Source organism: Taudactylus pleione, unplaced genomic scaffold (assembly GCF_031769625.1).
Source record: "Taudactylus pleione unplaced genomic scaffold, aTauple2 ptg000583l, whole genome shotgun sequence".
In the NCBI taxonomy this organism is placed as follows: Eukaryota; Metazoa; Chordata; class Amphibia; order Anura; family Myobatrachidae; genus Taudactylus; species Taudactylus pleione.
In genome coordinates, this window is record NW_028284985.1 from 2,126,074 (window position 1) to 2,141,075 (window position 15,002).

General features: G+C 41.8%; 1 protein-coding gene across 6 annotated transcripts in view; it reads right to left on the reverse strand.

Moving 5' to 3' along the window:
• Nucleotides 1-15,002, reverse strand: part of DAB2IP (DAB2 interacting protein) — a 575,200-nt gene that overhangs the window by 222,987 nt on the left and 337,211 nt on the right. The gene's annotated exons all lie outside the window — the stretch shown is intronic.

Here is a 15,002-nt window from a genome sequence, read left to right on the forward strand (position 1 = left end):
AGCACCTAATGTATAATATATACCAGATATACAGCACCTAATGTATAATATATACCAGATATACAGCAGTCACAGTGATATACAGCATCTAATGTATAATATATACCAGATATACAGCAGTCACAGCGATATACAGCATCTAATGTATAATATATACCAGATATACAGCAGTCACAGCAATATACAGCACCTAATGTATAATATATACCAGATATACAGCAGTCACAGTGATATACAGCACCTAATGTATAATATATACCAGATATACAGCAGTCACAGTGATATACAGCATCTAATGTATAATATATACCAGATATACAGCAGTCACAGTGATATACAGCACCTAATGTATAATATATACCAGATATACAGCAGTCACAGTGATATACAGCACCTAATGTATAATATATACCAGATATACAGCAGTCACAGTGATATACAGCATCTAATGTATAATATATACCAGATATACAGCACCTAATGTATAATATATACCAGATATACAGCAGTCACAGCAATATACAGCACCTAATGTATAATATATACCAGATATACAGCACCTAATGTATAATATATACCAGATATACAGCAGTCACAGTGATATACAGCATCTAATGTATAATATATACCAGATATACAGCAGTCACAGTGATATACAGCACCTAATGTATAATATATACCAGATATACAGCACCTAATGTATAATATATACCAGATATACAGCACCTAATGTATAATATATACCAGATATACAGCAGTAACAGTGATATACAGCACCTAATGTATAATATATACCAGATATACAGCAGTCACAGTGATATACAGCACCTAATGTATAATATATACCAGATATACAGCAGTCACAGTGATACACAGCACCTAATGTATAATATATACCAGATATACAGCAGTCACAGTGATATACAGCACCTAATGTATAATATATACCAGATATACAGCAGTCACAGTGATATACAGCACCTAATGTATAATATTTACCAGATATACAGCAGTCACAGTGATATACAGCACCTAATGTATAATATATACCAGATATAAATCACAGTGATATACAGCACCTAATGTATAATATATACCAGATATACAGCAGTCACAGCAATATACAGCACCTAATGTATAATATATACCAGATATACAGCAGTCACAGTGATATACCGCACCTAATGTATAATATATACCAGATATACAGCACCTAATGTATAATATATACCAGATATACAGCAGTCACAGTGATATACAGCACCTAATGTATAATATATACCAGATATACAGCACCTAATGTATAATATATACCAGATATACAGCAGTCACAGTGATATACAGCATCTAATGTATAATATATACCAGATATACAGCAGTCACAGCGATATACAGCATCTAATGTATAATATATACCAGATATACAGCAGTCACAGCAATATACAGCACCTAATGTATAATATATACCAGATATACAGCAGTCACAGTGATATACAGCACCTAATGTATAATATATACCAGATATACAGCAGTCACAGTGATATACAGCATCTAATGTATAATATATACCAGATATACAGCAGTCACAGTGATATACAGCACCTAATGTATAATATATACCAGATATACAGCAGTCACAGTGATATACAGCACCTAATGTATAATATATACCAGATATACAGCAGTCACAGTGATATACAGCATCTAATGTATAATATATACCAGATATACAGCACCTAATGTATAATATATACCAGATATACAGCAGTCACAGCAATATACAGCACCTAATGTATAATATATACCAGATATACAGCACCTAATGTATAATATATACCAGATATACAGCAGTCACAGTGATATACAGCATCTAATGTATAATATATACCAGATATACAGCAGTCACAGTGATATACAGCACCTAATGTATAATATATACCAGATATACAGCACCTAATGTATAATATATACCAGATATACAGCACCTAATGTATAATATATACCAGATATACAGCAGTCACAGTGATATACAGCACCTAATGTATAATATATACCAGATATACAGCAGTCACAGTGATATACAGCACCTAATGTATAATATATACCAGATATACAGCAGTCACAGTGATACACAGCACCTAATGTATAATATATACCAGATATACAGCAGTCACAGTGATATACAGCACCTAATGTATAATATATACCAGATATACAGCAGTCACAGTGATATACAGCACCTAATGTATAATATTTACCAGATATACAGCAGTCACAGTGATATACAGCACCTAATGTATAATATATACCAGATATAAATCACAGTGATATACAGCACCTAATGTATAATATATACCAGATATACAGCAGTCACAGCAATATACAGCACCTAATGTATAATATATACCAGATATACAGCAGTCACAGTGATATACCGCACCTAATGTATAATATATACCAGATATACAGCACCTAATGTATAATATATACCAGATATACAGCAGTCACAGTGATATACAGCACCTAATGTATAATATATACCAGATATACAGCACCTAATGTATAATATATACCAGATATACAGCAGTCACAGTGATATACAGCATCTAATGTATAATATATACCAGATATACAGCAGTCACAGCGATATACAGCATCTAATGTATAATATATACCAGATATACAGCAGTCACAGCAATATACAGCACCTAATGTATAATATATACCAGATATACAGCAGTCACAGTGATATACAGCACCTAATGTATAATATATACCAGATATACAGCAGTCACAGTGATATACAGCATCTAATGTATAATATATACCAGATATACAGCAGTCACAGTGATATACAGCACCTAATGTATAATATATACCAGATATACAGCAGTCACAGTGATATACAGCACCTAATGTATAATATATACCAGATATACAGCAGTCACAGTGATATACAGCATCTAATGTATAATATATACCAGATATACAGCACCTAATGTATAATATATACCAGATATACAGCAGTCACAGCAATATACAGCACCTAATGTATAATATATACCAGATATACAGCACCTAATGTATAATATATACCAGATATACAGCAGTCACAGTGATATACAGCATCTAATGTATAATATATACCAGATATACAGCAGTCACAGTGATATACAGCACCTAATGTATAATATATACCAGATATACAGCACCTAATGTATAATATATACCAGATATACAGCACCTAATGTATAATATATACCAGATATACAGCAGTCACAGTGATATACAGCATCTAATGTATAATATATACCAGATATACAGCAGTCACAGTGATATACAGCATCTAATGTATAATATATACCAGATATACAGCAGTCACAGCAATATACAGCACCTAATGTATAATATATACCAGATATACAGCAGTCACAGCAATATACAGCACCTAATGTATAATATATACCAGATATACAGCAGTCACAGTGATATACAGCACCTAATGTATAATATATACCAGATATACAGCAGTCACAGTGATATACAGCACCTAATGTATAATATATACCAGATATACAGCAGTCACAGTGATATACAGCACCTAATGTATAATATATACCAGATATAAATCACAGTGATATACAGCACTTAATGTAAAATGACCCCCATCATCGCATCATTCCTAAATATCTTCGTCTCTCCTACAAACTGTTACATATAAATTTGTGAATAGTTTTAGGTTTTATTTCAGTTGACCTTTGATTGACTTTTATGACTATACCTCCCAACTGCATTTACACACCTCAGAATGGGTGGAGCTTATACATAGGTTTCAGCAGAAGGCGGGCGGATCAGGGGGAGTGCGGCTGTACTGGGGGTGGAGTTTATTTTGCCTTCATTCATCGTATATTAATGTTGGGAGATACAATTGATGACTCTGGACCTGTCCATCCTGAGGGCTGAACCTCCAGATGCCACAGGCCCATTTAGTGCTTCCTGTACGCAGGCAGTGCCAGATAAATTGGGGGTCTCAGTGAGAAGACAAAAAATGACTGGCATAATAGTTGAAATGCTGCAGACTAGTACCAGTCAGCGGGCCTGCCCCCAAAACATTGGGTTCTATACTGGGCTTGTATCAATAGTACCCCAAAGCATATCACTGGCACATACCTCTGTGCAACACTGCAACTGTTTCTTATACATATTATTGGAGTTTATTAATATTGGAGGGGTTTTTTGGGGGAGGAGGGGGGGGGAGGACCAGAGGCTGGCTAGCACCAGGCACACCGAGAGTTAACTGTGGGTGTTTTTGCAAAATAACCGCAAAATTACTTTGGCTATGAAAGGGTTAATTCTCTTAAAGGCACAGCGGTCATCTGTCAGAGCGCGTACAGCGAACGTATCGGTCTGTCATTAAATGATGAACCTGACTCAATTTCCCATTACGGCCGTCAGTAATTCAGTCCTCAGCTGGCAAAGAGGCCGGTGGGAGATTTATTATGTAATCTGCTATAAGATCTCTGATTAGACCTGTGCAATAAATGTTCAGGATTCCTGTGTCCTGGCAGCAGTCAGTCAGATCTCGCTCTCTCCATACAACATGCCACTCTGGCTGCTGGTAATTGGGGGGTGGAGTGATAGGACCTGGCAAGAGTAGCGCCCCCTAATGACGGTTTACACTCTGTAATGCCATATTATTAAATGGTATGCACTTGTCTCAGACTGGCACCTGGTGGGAGTTACTGGGAGTATGGATGAGCTTCCATACTTTCATCTCCAGACCCGGCTTTTAATAAATAGATTGGAGACATGGGTGTAGATTTACTAAAGCTTCTAAAACAGAGAAATGGTGGTGTGTCCCATAGCAACCAATCAGATTCTAGCTATCATTTCGCTATTGCATTCTAAAAAATGATACACAGAATCTGATTGGTTGCTATGGGCAACATCACCACGTGTCTGTTTTAGAAGCTTTAGTAAATCTACCCTATGGTCTTGTTGCCACCCAGTGAACAGTGAAACGCGCTGTGAAGAACCCAGATTGGGGTGGAAACAGAAAGATGGACTGGCGCTGCTCAATGTCTAACTCCATATTTTATTTTTGTTTTGTATAAGTGTTAATATTAAGCAATGAATGCATTGTACAAAATATTCACGTAACATGACTTTACCTACTTTCTGTGACGGTTTATGCAAGGCTGATTGCAGAGTTCACCGTTCAGTACAGTTCCATTATTTGCTTTCTTTTCACCAGAATGCCTTTATCCTCACTCACAGATCTCCTGGGGGCGCGGACTAATGACATGGGATATAGGCATATCGCTGGAGATGGGGAATCAGTGTGGGTATGGCCATTTCAGAAAAGTATATAAAATAGGGCAGGGGGACAGGCAAAGAGGCTTCAAGGACTGATAACATGAAACCACATCCTGTAAATAAATTCCCAGTGATAGGCATCATTAATTGCAGAACATTTTGAGATTAAACTCCCCTTTAAATATTTAGCGGCTGAAGTAAGAAAAAATTATATTTTCTGTAAAGTGCTTTGTATTATTGCAGATGCAATATAAAGGTTATTAATAATAATATTACTAATAATCTATAGGGTGGTGGAACACTGCCCCCACTGGCCAGATATAAGCTCTGCAGGTAGTAGCCAGAACACAGAACTCTTGGAAGCATATTCTTCTTAAACAGAGGAATTGTTCTGTCCCTTTAAACACGCTTATTACACTTGCAGCGTCTCGGCGTGACATGTAGGCCGGTTACTAATCCGTTACGTTATTTCCTCTCGTGCAGACACTCACTCGCTGGCTTTTAAATCTGCGCTTACAACTCTCTGTTTGGTGAACGTACACCAGCCTAATTTATCCTCCAGGTGGGCAATCAGTCTCCCATCCGCACAGCGCTTCACGGAAAAGAGTTATGTTAATCTACATTAAAACCTACAAGGCTGCAGCAGAGCTTTTCCCTGCCACCCCCTTTTATAAGCGGATAGCAAATATAAGAATGACAGGCTGCATTCCCCCGGGCGATATCTCTACAAAACCCCCACCGGACCTGGCACTGTCTTTACCCACAATGCAGGCGGCACCTAGCAGCAATTAACTGGTTCCCCGCACAGTCTGTAGCCCCTAGACACACAGCAAGAGCTTGTCGCAGGGCTGACCCACTTCTATACATACTTTAAGTCGTCCTAACAAATAATTGAAATTTAAAAGAATGCGGAATGACTGCTCCCTCTGGCAAGTGAAACAAACTTATGTGTTAGCTGCTCGGTTCAGAGACTCCCAACACACCCTCCCCCCAAAACGCTGATAATTAATAGCTTTACATATGCTGAAAAGTGCAAGTACATCTGAACTTTCAGAGACTCGCAGGGGCATGGAGTGTAACCTGGGAAACAGACCTGTAGCTTGCTAGGTGGTGTGGAACTACAAGTCCCAGTATGCCGGAACCTTCTGAGGTAAACAAAATGGCTTTGAGGTAAACAAAAGTATTATATGAGGAGGTAAATTAAATTGTTCATTTTTCGACAGCAAAGTAATAACAATAGATATTTTACAAATAATTGCGACATGTCTAGCACTGTATACACACGTTGGGGCAATTCTGTTTTATTTTTTAATCGTATCATACCTTGTGCATCGGAGAGTCTTTTGTCACAACTGTCCTCCTACAAATCTATGTCCTTTTCAAAATCTCTCAGGAGGGCCAACAAGTATGGCTGCCACAGGGTCACAGCTCTCATCTTGTGATGTGATTGGAGAGGGGGGAGAAGGAGCAGGAGGATGTCACAGTGAAAATGGAAATCAGATGCACGTTCCAAAGCCTCTGTGCTCACTACACCATGTGCCATGCAAATGTGCACCAATATAAATCAAGGAAAGAAGGTAATTACTAGGCTTCCGCGGCACATATGCATTACACACGTTCTGTGGCTGGCTAAATTCAAGCCTGGATTTCACCTGGTTTCATTCAGCCACAGAACCTGTGCAATTCATATGTGTCCCAAATTAAAGGGATATTATGGGAATCTTAGTAATTTCGAACATTCCCTCCCAGAGTGAAATATAATAGCCTGCGAGCTGAGGGCATCGGCGAGATCCCGGCGAGTGGGCCCGATGGTTTAAAGGGGCAATCATTTGAAAGGCAAAACCAGGTTGGTTTAAAACAAGTAATTGTACAGCAACAATCTGAATTTACTATCAATGACAATGTAAACACCCGCAACTATAATACAGCTCTTACAGCATTATTTACAGTAATAGGTTCTATGTCATCTGAGCAGCCTCAGCACGTCCGCAGTGTGTGCAGTGCACTCCAGGAGTTACCGACCCATTGTTTGCACTGATGACAGTAACAAGCTGCATTCCTTCTAATTATTGGGGCGATTATCGGGCGGATCAGCCTGATAATTGTATAGTGTATGCCCAGCATTAGTGGTGATCTAGGTAAATCTGCATTGATTGCGGTCTGTGGGGAAATATGAAAACAATATTAATAACAGACACTTTCCCTATAAGACTTATCGTCCCATCACATTGTTCACTTCTGACAATAGAGATATAATAAACAATTAGAAAATGTGGTTCTAGAACCATTTATAGATCGCTGCCTCAATATTAAGGCATACTAGTTATGAACATTAGCAGAAGTCTTTACAAACAAAGCAGATACACACGTATATATCTCTGAGAGTTGCGATTTACCAATTGCAGGTGAGTTTTTCTTTCTGCAAAAATTCCGTGGACATCAAAAATATTGGTTGCAATTTTTTTTTTGGGACAAAACCCCGTGGGAGTTTTTTTAAAAATAAGGCAAACCACCTGTAACCCCCCCCCAAAAAGTAATTGTTATTACTATGCCCCCCCCCCCCCGCCCCAAAAAAAGATAATGCAATGATTTTTTGTTTAAATCACAGGTTCTCAAACTCGGTCCTCAGGACCCCAAACAGTGCATGTTTTCCAGGTCTCCTCACAGAATCAAAAGTGATATAATTATCTCCACCTGTAGATCTTTTTAACTGTGTCAGTGAGTAATGAGTACACCTGTGCACCTGCTGAGCGACCTGGAAAACGTGACCTGTGTGGGGGGTCCCGAGGACAGAGTTTGAGAACCTCTGGTTTAAATAAATGCTTTAATTAAATTTGGGTTGCAAAAATTTAAACAATATACATTCGGGGTAATTTGAGCCAATTATTGGTTTTAACAACCGATAATGAATGTAATAATTGAAACAATTAAGGTAACTTAAAAAAATGTAATCGCCTAATTTAGTTATTGAAGGGGTCCCTGACGTTTTAAGCTTAAAATAGCCACAGTAATCCCTATGGAAATTACCGCAACTGATTTTCTACCCGGCAATTGAATAGGAAAAACCGTACGGCTGCGAATATGCCCCTTAGTGTTTATTGCGTAGTAAAGCCAGCACCACTGTACTATTTCCCCTCTTGCCCACTTGGGGCACTGTTTCTTTAAAGTCTACATATATTATATAGGCTACAGTCTTATGGGGCACATCCACTTAAGGGGATATCAACGAGCGATTGCACGATTACGACATCGTAATCGTGCAATCGCTCATTAATTGTGCACAAATCGTGCACTATAATGTCGGAAACTACCTGCGATGCGCGCTTCCGCTGGTTGTTTCCGACATCAATCATCGCCGAATCATGCCGGTTAATCTGCCAATAACGACCGATTGGGCATGTTCGGGGATGATGGAGGCTGCCTGCACTGAACGACTGATCGGTCAGTGTAGGCACTGCAGGGGATGGGGAACGACAGTACGATTATGATGTCGTAATCGTACCGTCTTTCCCTAGTCTGCATGAGGATGTGCGCCTTTAGGCAGAGTACATCACATGGCAGCTTCCACACAAATTAAACACTGATATACACTAAAACCAGTTTTCATGTACAGAATCTCCTATGCGCGCACGTCTTGCCATGACTTGTGCTAATATCTCTTCTTACAAGCACAGTGTACTTCCCTTTAAAGGCTATAATACCACTAAGTCGTCCAGTTCTGTTCCTCTGAATCTGCTGTGTTATAAAGTCAGCCCCTTACAGGCTAAAAATATAGATGTGTGTCGCAGTTCAGTGGCGTTAATGTCTCCATAGCAACTAGATCACTTACCAGGTGATTGTCAGCAGCCATTTTACCTCTGCCAGGACTGTAGTTAGGAGGTTAATGCTGTTTTACTGGAAAGGGAACATGGACGACGTGTTTATCCGCCATATACTGGTCTGGGGATGAGACACAGATACCTGCGCCCCACAAGTACTCAGGCGAGACCTGTAGCACCCCCATTAATGGCGATCAGTGAAGCCCTTGGAAGTATAATGGGGGTCACACATTGTAAGGAACTCTGTTATTCCCTCTCAGAGAACAAACAGCACAATCTGACCGTCTGTGAGGAATGAATTACAGGAAGCCGCCATGAGGCTCAGTCTAAAATGTGGTCACCGGAGATAAAAACACCACACAAACAGAAAAAATGATATACTGGAGGAAAAATATGGCAGGGAGATTGCAGGGAATAATCCATTTGCCCGTCTGCGCCAATCCTGTATTGTGTCCTCAGGAGAAATGAGCTGTGTCGTGGGGTAAAGAACCAAAATCAGCTAGGCCGGACGCAAATATCGGACATTTTCGTCCCTTTAACCCCTCATCGCTGCCAGCGTTTCGCAATACGGACTGCCCCAGGAAACCGCGTTTCTCATATTGTGAGAGTCAGTGAACGGTCGATCCTGTCAGCAATACGACACCAGAGAGAAGATCGGAGATGCCTATTTAACAATCTCCCCAGGTTGGCGAGAACATTCATTAAAAAAAAAAAACAAACGCTTTATTCTGTAAATAAAACATTTTTCCAATGATCAATAACTTTTTTACATTTTATAATATGGAGTAAAGAAAAATATCAAATTAGACCTATTTTACGAAGTGGAAATGAGAGGGGAAATCTGGGCTTTCAGTTTAACTGCCCATGGGTGTTCCCTCCGAGCGGCCAGGCGAAACGGTACGTGAACACTAGATTGCGAGGATGAGGTGCGCCAATAGCAGGTTATTTATTGCTGTGATAAGAATCAATAAAAATAATGTTTTTAAACAGACTCTATACAGCCAATTGGAGAGGCTGTGTAAAGGGGCCTATCCATTAGGCGACCTGAAAAACTGAACGTCTAGCGTTCAATCCTTCAGGCCGCCGGGTGTGGTGCCCGCACTGAATGGCGTTCACTGAACGTCATTCAGTGCAGGGACACCGACCGACCTATCTAAGAACATGTGGAACCTGCCGATCGTCGTCAGGTTGACCAGCATGTTCCACAGATAGTCGGGGTCGGCAAGGACCCATCATGCACAGGCATCGCTGGTCCTTGCCGGCTATCCATTAGACGACTCTCTGAGCGTTCTGACCAAAACCTCCTAGTATTGGTCGGGTCGTTCAAAAAGTCGTCTAATGGATAGGCCCCTTTACACTCTAGCCAATCAGAGCAAAGCTGATCCGATACTTGCAGAAAGGGCCTGAGATGACGACGATGACCGGAAATCTAGCTGCAGCAATTAACCACTATTATATTACAATAGCTGCAACTAAAAATACCCAGGTAGGAGCGCAATTTTGCAACCTACATATTACGTGTACATTTAGGGCACAAAATTATGCTTAAATTGAAATGAGGCCAAAAACATTTCCAGACATTTTCCTATAGGATTCCAGTATATTACTGATTTAAGGCCATGAATTGTCCCTATTAGACGAGATTGGTCATGTATCACTTTGTGGTATAGGAACGATATATATATAAAAAATATAACAAATATATATATATATATATATATATATATATAACAGTGTGATTTATTGCAGCAGATCTTCCAGATATATGTCCGAGTTTGGTCATTCTGTGATCTGGCCAGAGTCAGCGCCGTGTGTAAAATGCGCTCAGTATTGCGGGCCTGGCCTATTACCAACATCACAGAATCTGCAATGTACATACTCCAGCGCCCCACTGTGTCTACTAATCCGAGGCCCATTGTACACAGAACAATACAAAAAATAGATCAGAGGCTGCAAATATGAGAACGAGGTGTTGCCTTGTCCAGCATAATGCAGTGTACAGGTGCCCCAATGAGGAATCTACCCGTCCTCCAGTCACAGACTGGGGGCTCTCTATGATCTTGTGCCAGCGTGATGCAGTGTACAGGTGCCCCAATGAGGAATCTACCCGTCCTCCAATCACAGACTGGGGGCTCTCTATGATCTTGTGCCAGCGTAATGCAGTGTACAGGTGCCCCAATGAGAAATCTACCCGTCCTCCGGTCACAGACTGGGGGCTCTCTATGATCTTGTGCCAGTGTAATGCAGTGTACAGGTGCCCTAATGAGGAATCTACCCGTCCTCCAATCACAGACTGGGGGCTCTCTATGATCTTGTGCCAGCATAATGCAGTGTACAGGTGCCCCAATGAGGAATCTACCCGTCCTCCAATCACAGACTGGGGGCTCTCTATGATCTTGTGCCAGCGTAATGCAGTGTACAGGTAACCCAATGAGGAATCTACCCGTCCTCCGGTCACAGACTGGGGGCTCTCTATGATCTTGTGCAGCGTAATGCAGTGTACAGGTACCCCAATGAGGAATCTCCCCGTCCTCCGGTCACAGACTGGGGGCTCTCTATGATCTTGTGCCAGCGTAATGCAGTGTACAGGTGCCCCAATGAGGAATCTACCCGTCCTCCAATCACAGACTGGGGGCTCTCTATGAATTTGTGCCAGCGTGATGCAGTGTACAGGTGCCCCAATGAGGAATCTACCCGTCCTCCGGTCACAGACTGGGGGCTCTCTATGATCTTGTGCCAGCGTAATGCAGTGTACAGGTACCCCAATGAGGAATCTACCCATCCTCCGGTCGCAGACTGGGGGCTCTCTATGATCTTGTGCCAGCGTAATGCAGTGTACAGGTGCCCCAATGAGGAATCTACCCGTCCTCCGGTCACAGACTGGGGGCTCTCTATGATCTTGTGCCAGCGTAATGCAGTGTACAGGTACCCCAATGAGGAATCTCCCCGTCCTCCGGTCACAGACTGGGGGCTATGATCTTGTGCCAGCGTAGGACACGGGCACGGGTCAGAGTGCCCCCTTTGATGCTCAGCAGTAAGTGGCTGCTCGGGTTACAGGCTGTCACCATGAGAATGCGCCCGTCCTCTGGGAGCTGGGAATGAGCGATGACCTAAGTCCCTCACAAACAGCAAAGGCAGACGGTTCCACTGACCTCCTCAGCCCGCCCAGCAGCGCTGACATCTGCGTTTCCATCACTGGATGTGTCACAGATAAGCCGCCCGCCTTGATTAAGAGATGACCAGAGATTGGCAGCCTACTCCTCAGACAATGATGGCGACAGCACAATCAGCACAAATAAATTAACCCCAAACACACTCTATATATATATGCCTGATAATACATAATAATAATAGGTGGCTCTATAATACACAGCTTTATGTTCTCTCTCTCTCTACAGGTTAGCAGAATCGTGTGTGTCCCACCCTCGCGCCCCTAAGACTTGGCCATACCCACCCAATGCCGTGTCCACGAAGTGGGGTCTGATAACGGGAATATTCTGGACCCACTGAGATCTAATAAGGTGTAAAACCCACTAGTCACTGCATGAAGACTAAAGATGTAAAGTTTGTGTCTTGTGAGGCAATGACTGCGTTATAGCAGGGGCACATTACCTATACACAGCACTGCTCCCAACTGGCCCCATGTGCTGTACAGATAGATGAGGAGATGGGGGAACAGAGACACAAAGAATGGCTCTGTAGTGATTAGCAGGAGAGCTAACACCTCTATAGAAGGTAGGCAATCCTGCTATAGGAATGCTCTGCCCTCATATGATAATATATGTGCTGCTATCATTTTACTTTATACCTATACAACTGAATTAAGGCCCCCATACATCAGCAACGGATCGCCGCGATGCAGTGATAAAGAGATACCGGGTCGGTGGATCGGTGAAATCCAACATCGGTGGATCACGATCAAAAAGTTATCGTGATTGGCAGATCGGTGATATATAACATGTAGAATTTCACCAATCCTGCGACGGATCGCGGAACATCGATGTCCGCCGGTCAGCGTTTCCGATCCAATCGCAGCGATCAGTCTCTGGTGTATGGGGGCCTTTACACAATCTGTGTAATTGGCTGACTACAAGTCTCTATTTCACCTGTTGTTAATCAGCCACAGAACCTGTGTAATTCAATGTGTTGTGAATTAAAGGCACGGTATGGCAAAGCACATATTATATATACACACACATACATATACACACAGTCATTTGGTTATGCATTTGGACACCCCTGAACCGATTGGAATGAAACCAACGTGAGGTGGTCCAGTTGGATCCTTGCCAGTTTTTAAGGGGGTTAGGGTCCCGGTCGGACCACCCGTTGGTGTACGCTGGGCAGAGCTTTGACCTGAGGAGCCCGTTCTGAGCCTTCCCCTGGGTGGATTTGGATGAAAACATCACGGAGGGGTGGCAATTGGTCTGGGATACCTAATGGACCACATCACATGATAAAATGTAATAACTTGAAAATGTAAACCCGGAGAACGCCGAGTACTTCAGCTAGAGTAGCTAGTGTATATATCTATATCTATACACTCTAGCTGAAGTACTCAGCGTTCTCCGGGTTTAAATTTTCAAGTTATCACAAGTTTGCTCAACTGGGTAATAAATAAAAAATGAGCAGATTCTCCTAACAAACCCCTCACCTGTCCGTGTACACTGACATCGCGCTCTCCTTATTACGCCAGCCCTTGGCGGCTTATTGCTTTCCACCTAATTGCTTTCAGCAGTATAGGAGTGGAAAGAAGGCATTTGCTCTCAGCTTACAATAACGCAGCAGCCGGCTTTAATAGTGGGGATGGAATTCCCAATGGTGGAACCAGACAGACAAAGGAGATGAAAACATAACAGATTCCGGCTTTGGATAAGCTTCCTGCGGGATCAGCCTACACAGCTCCAGAAGTAGAGGAATACAGAGCTAAATCGGATGATCAACGCAGAGCTCAGTGTGGTGGCTAGTATTGTACACAGAGCTTTATATACCCTGGTGGGTATATACAGCTGAGCACTAGTATACAAGATACCCTTTCTGGTGACTAGTATACTAAACAGTCCACATTCTGTTACCAGTAGACAGATCCTTATCAGGGGAGTATAGGGGTGTTGGAGGCGACCTACCGCTGACGTTACGTGACCATTCTTCCTTTGTGCGTTTGCCCCGATTACCTAATGACACCTGTTCAGGAGTACGAGCCACTATACAGCCCCCCTGTGCAACGTCTAATATGAAGCCTCTTTTTATAAAGGTAAGAATGTAATACATCCTGTTCCTGCTGTATAGATATTGCCACCACTGGGACAGAAGCCTCATTTATAAAAAATAAATGGGACAAGACGGCCTTGCTCCTGCGACCCACCCAAATCACGTCAATCCCCACACTCACAGAAAGCAGCGCCACTTTACTTTAGACCACTCCCATTTTGGGGTCTGGGAGCCGGGAATGTTGGGTGATGTGGTATACTGGATGTCATTCTTAGTATTCGCCATTATGCTGTATGCTGACCACTGCGCAGTACTATTTCTCTAGCTGCGAGGGCTGGGTATAATAATCATTATCCGCCGCCACTCAGTAAATCTATAACTTCACCGGTGATTATATTCTGCATATATTCCCTATGTGTACATATATGTACTACCTTTACCATAACTCTGCCTATGTATTTATAGGGGCACGTTCACACCGAGGGGCATATGTATCAAAGCTGGATGTGAGATAAAATTGTGATATATATCACCAACCAATCAGATTCTAACTTACATTTTGCAGGCTGTGTTTAAGAAATGAGATTTTGGAGCTGATTGGTTGGCGATATATATTTCACAATTTTATCTCACATCTAGCTTTGATACATATGCCCC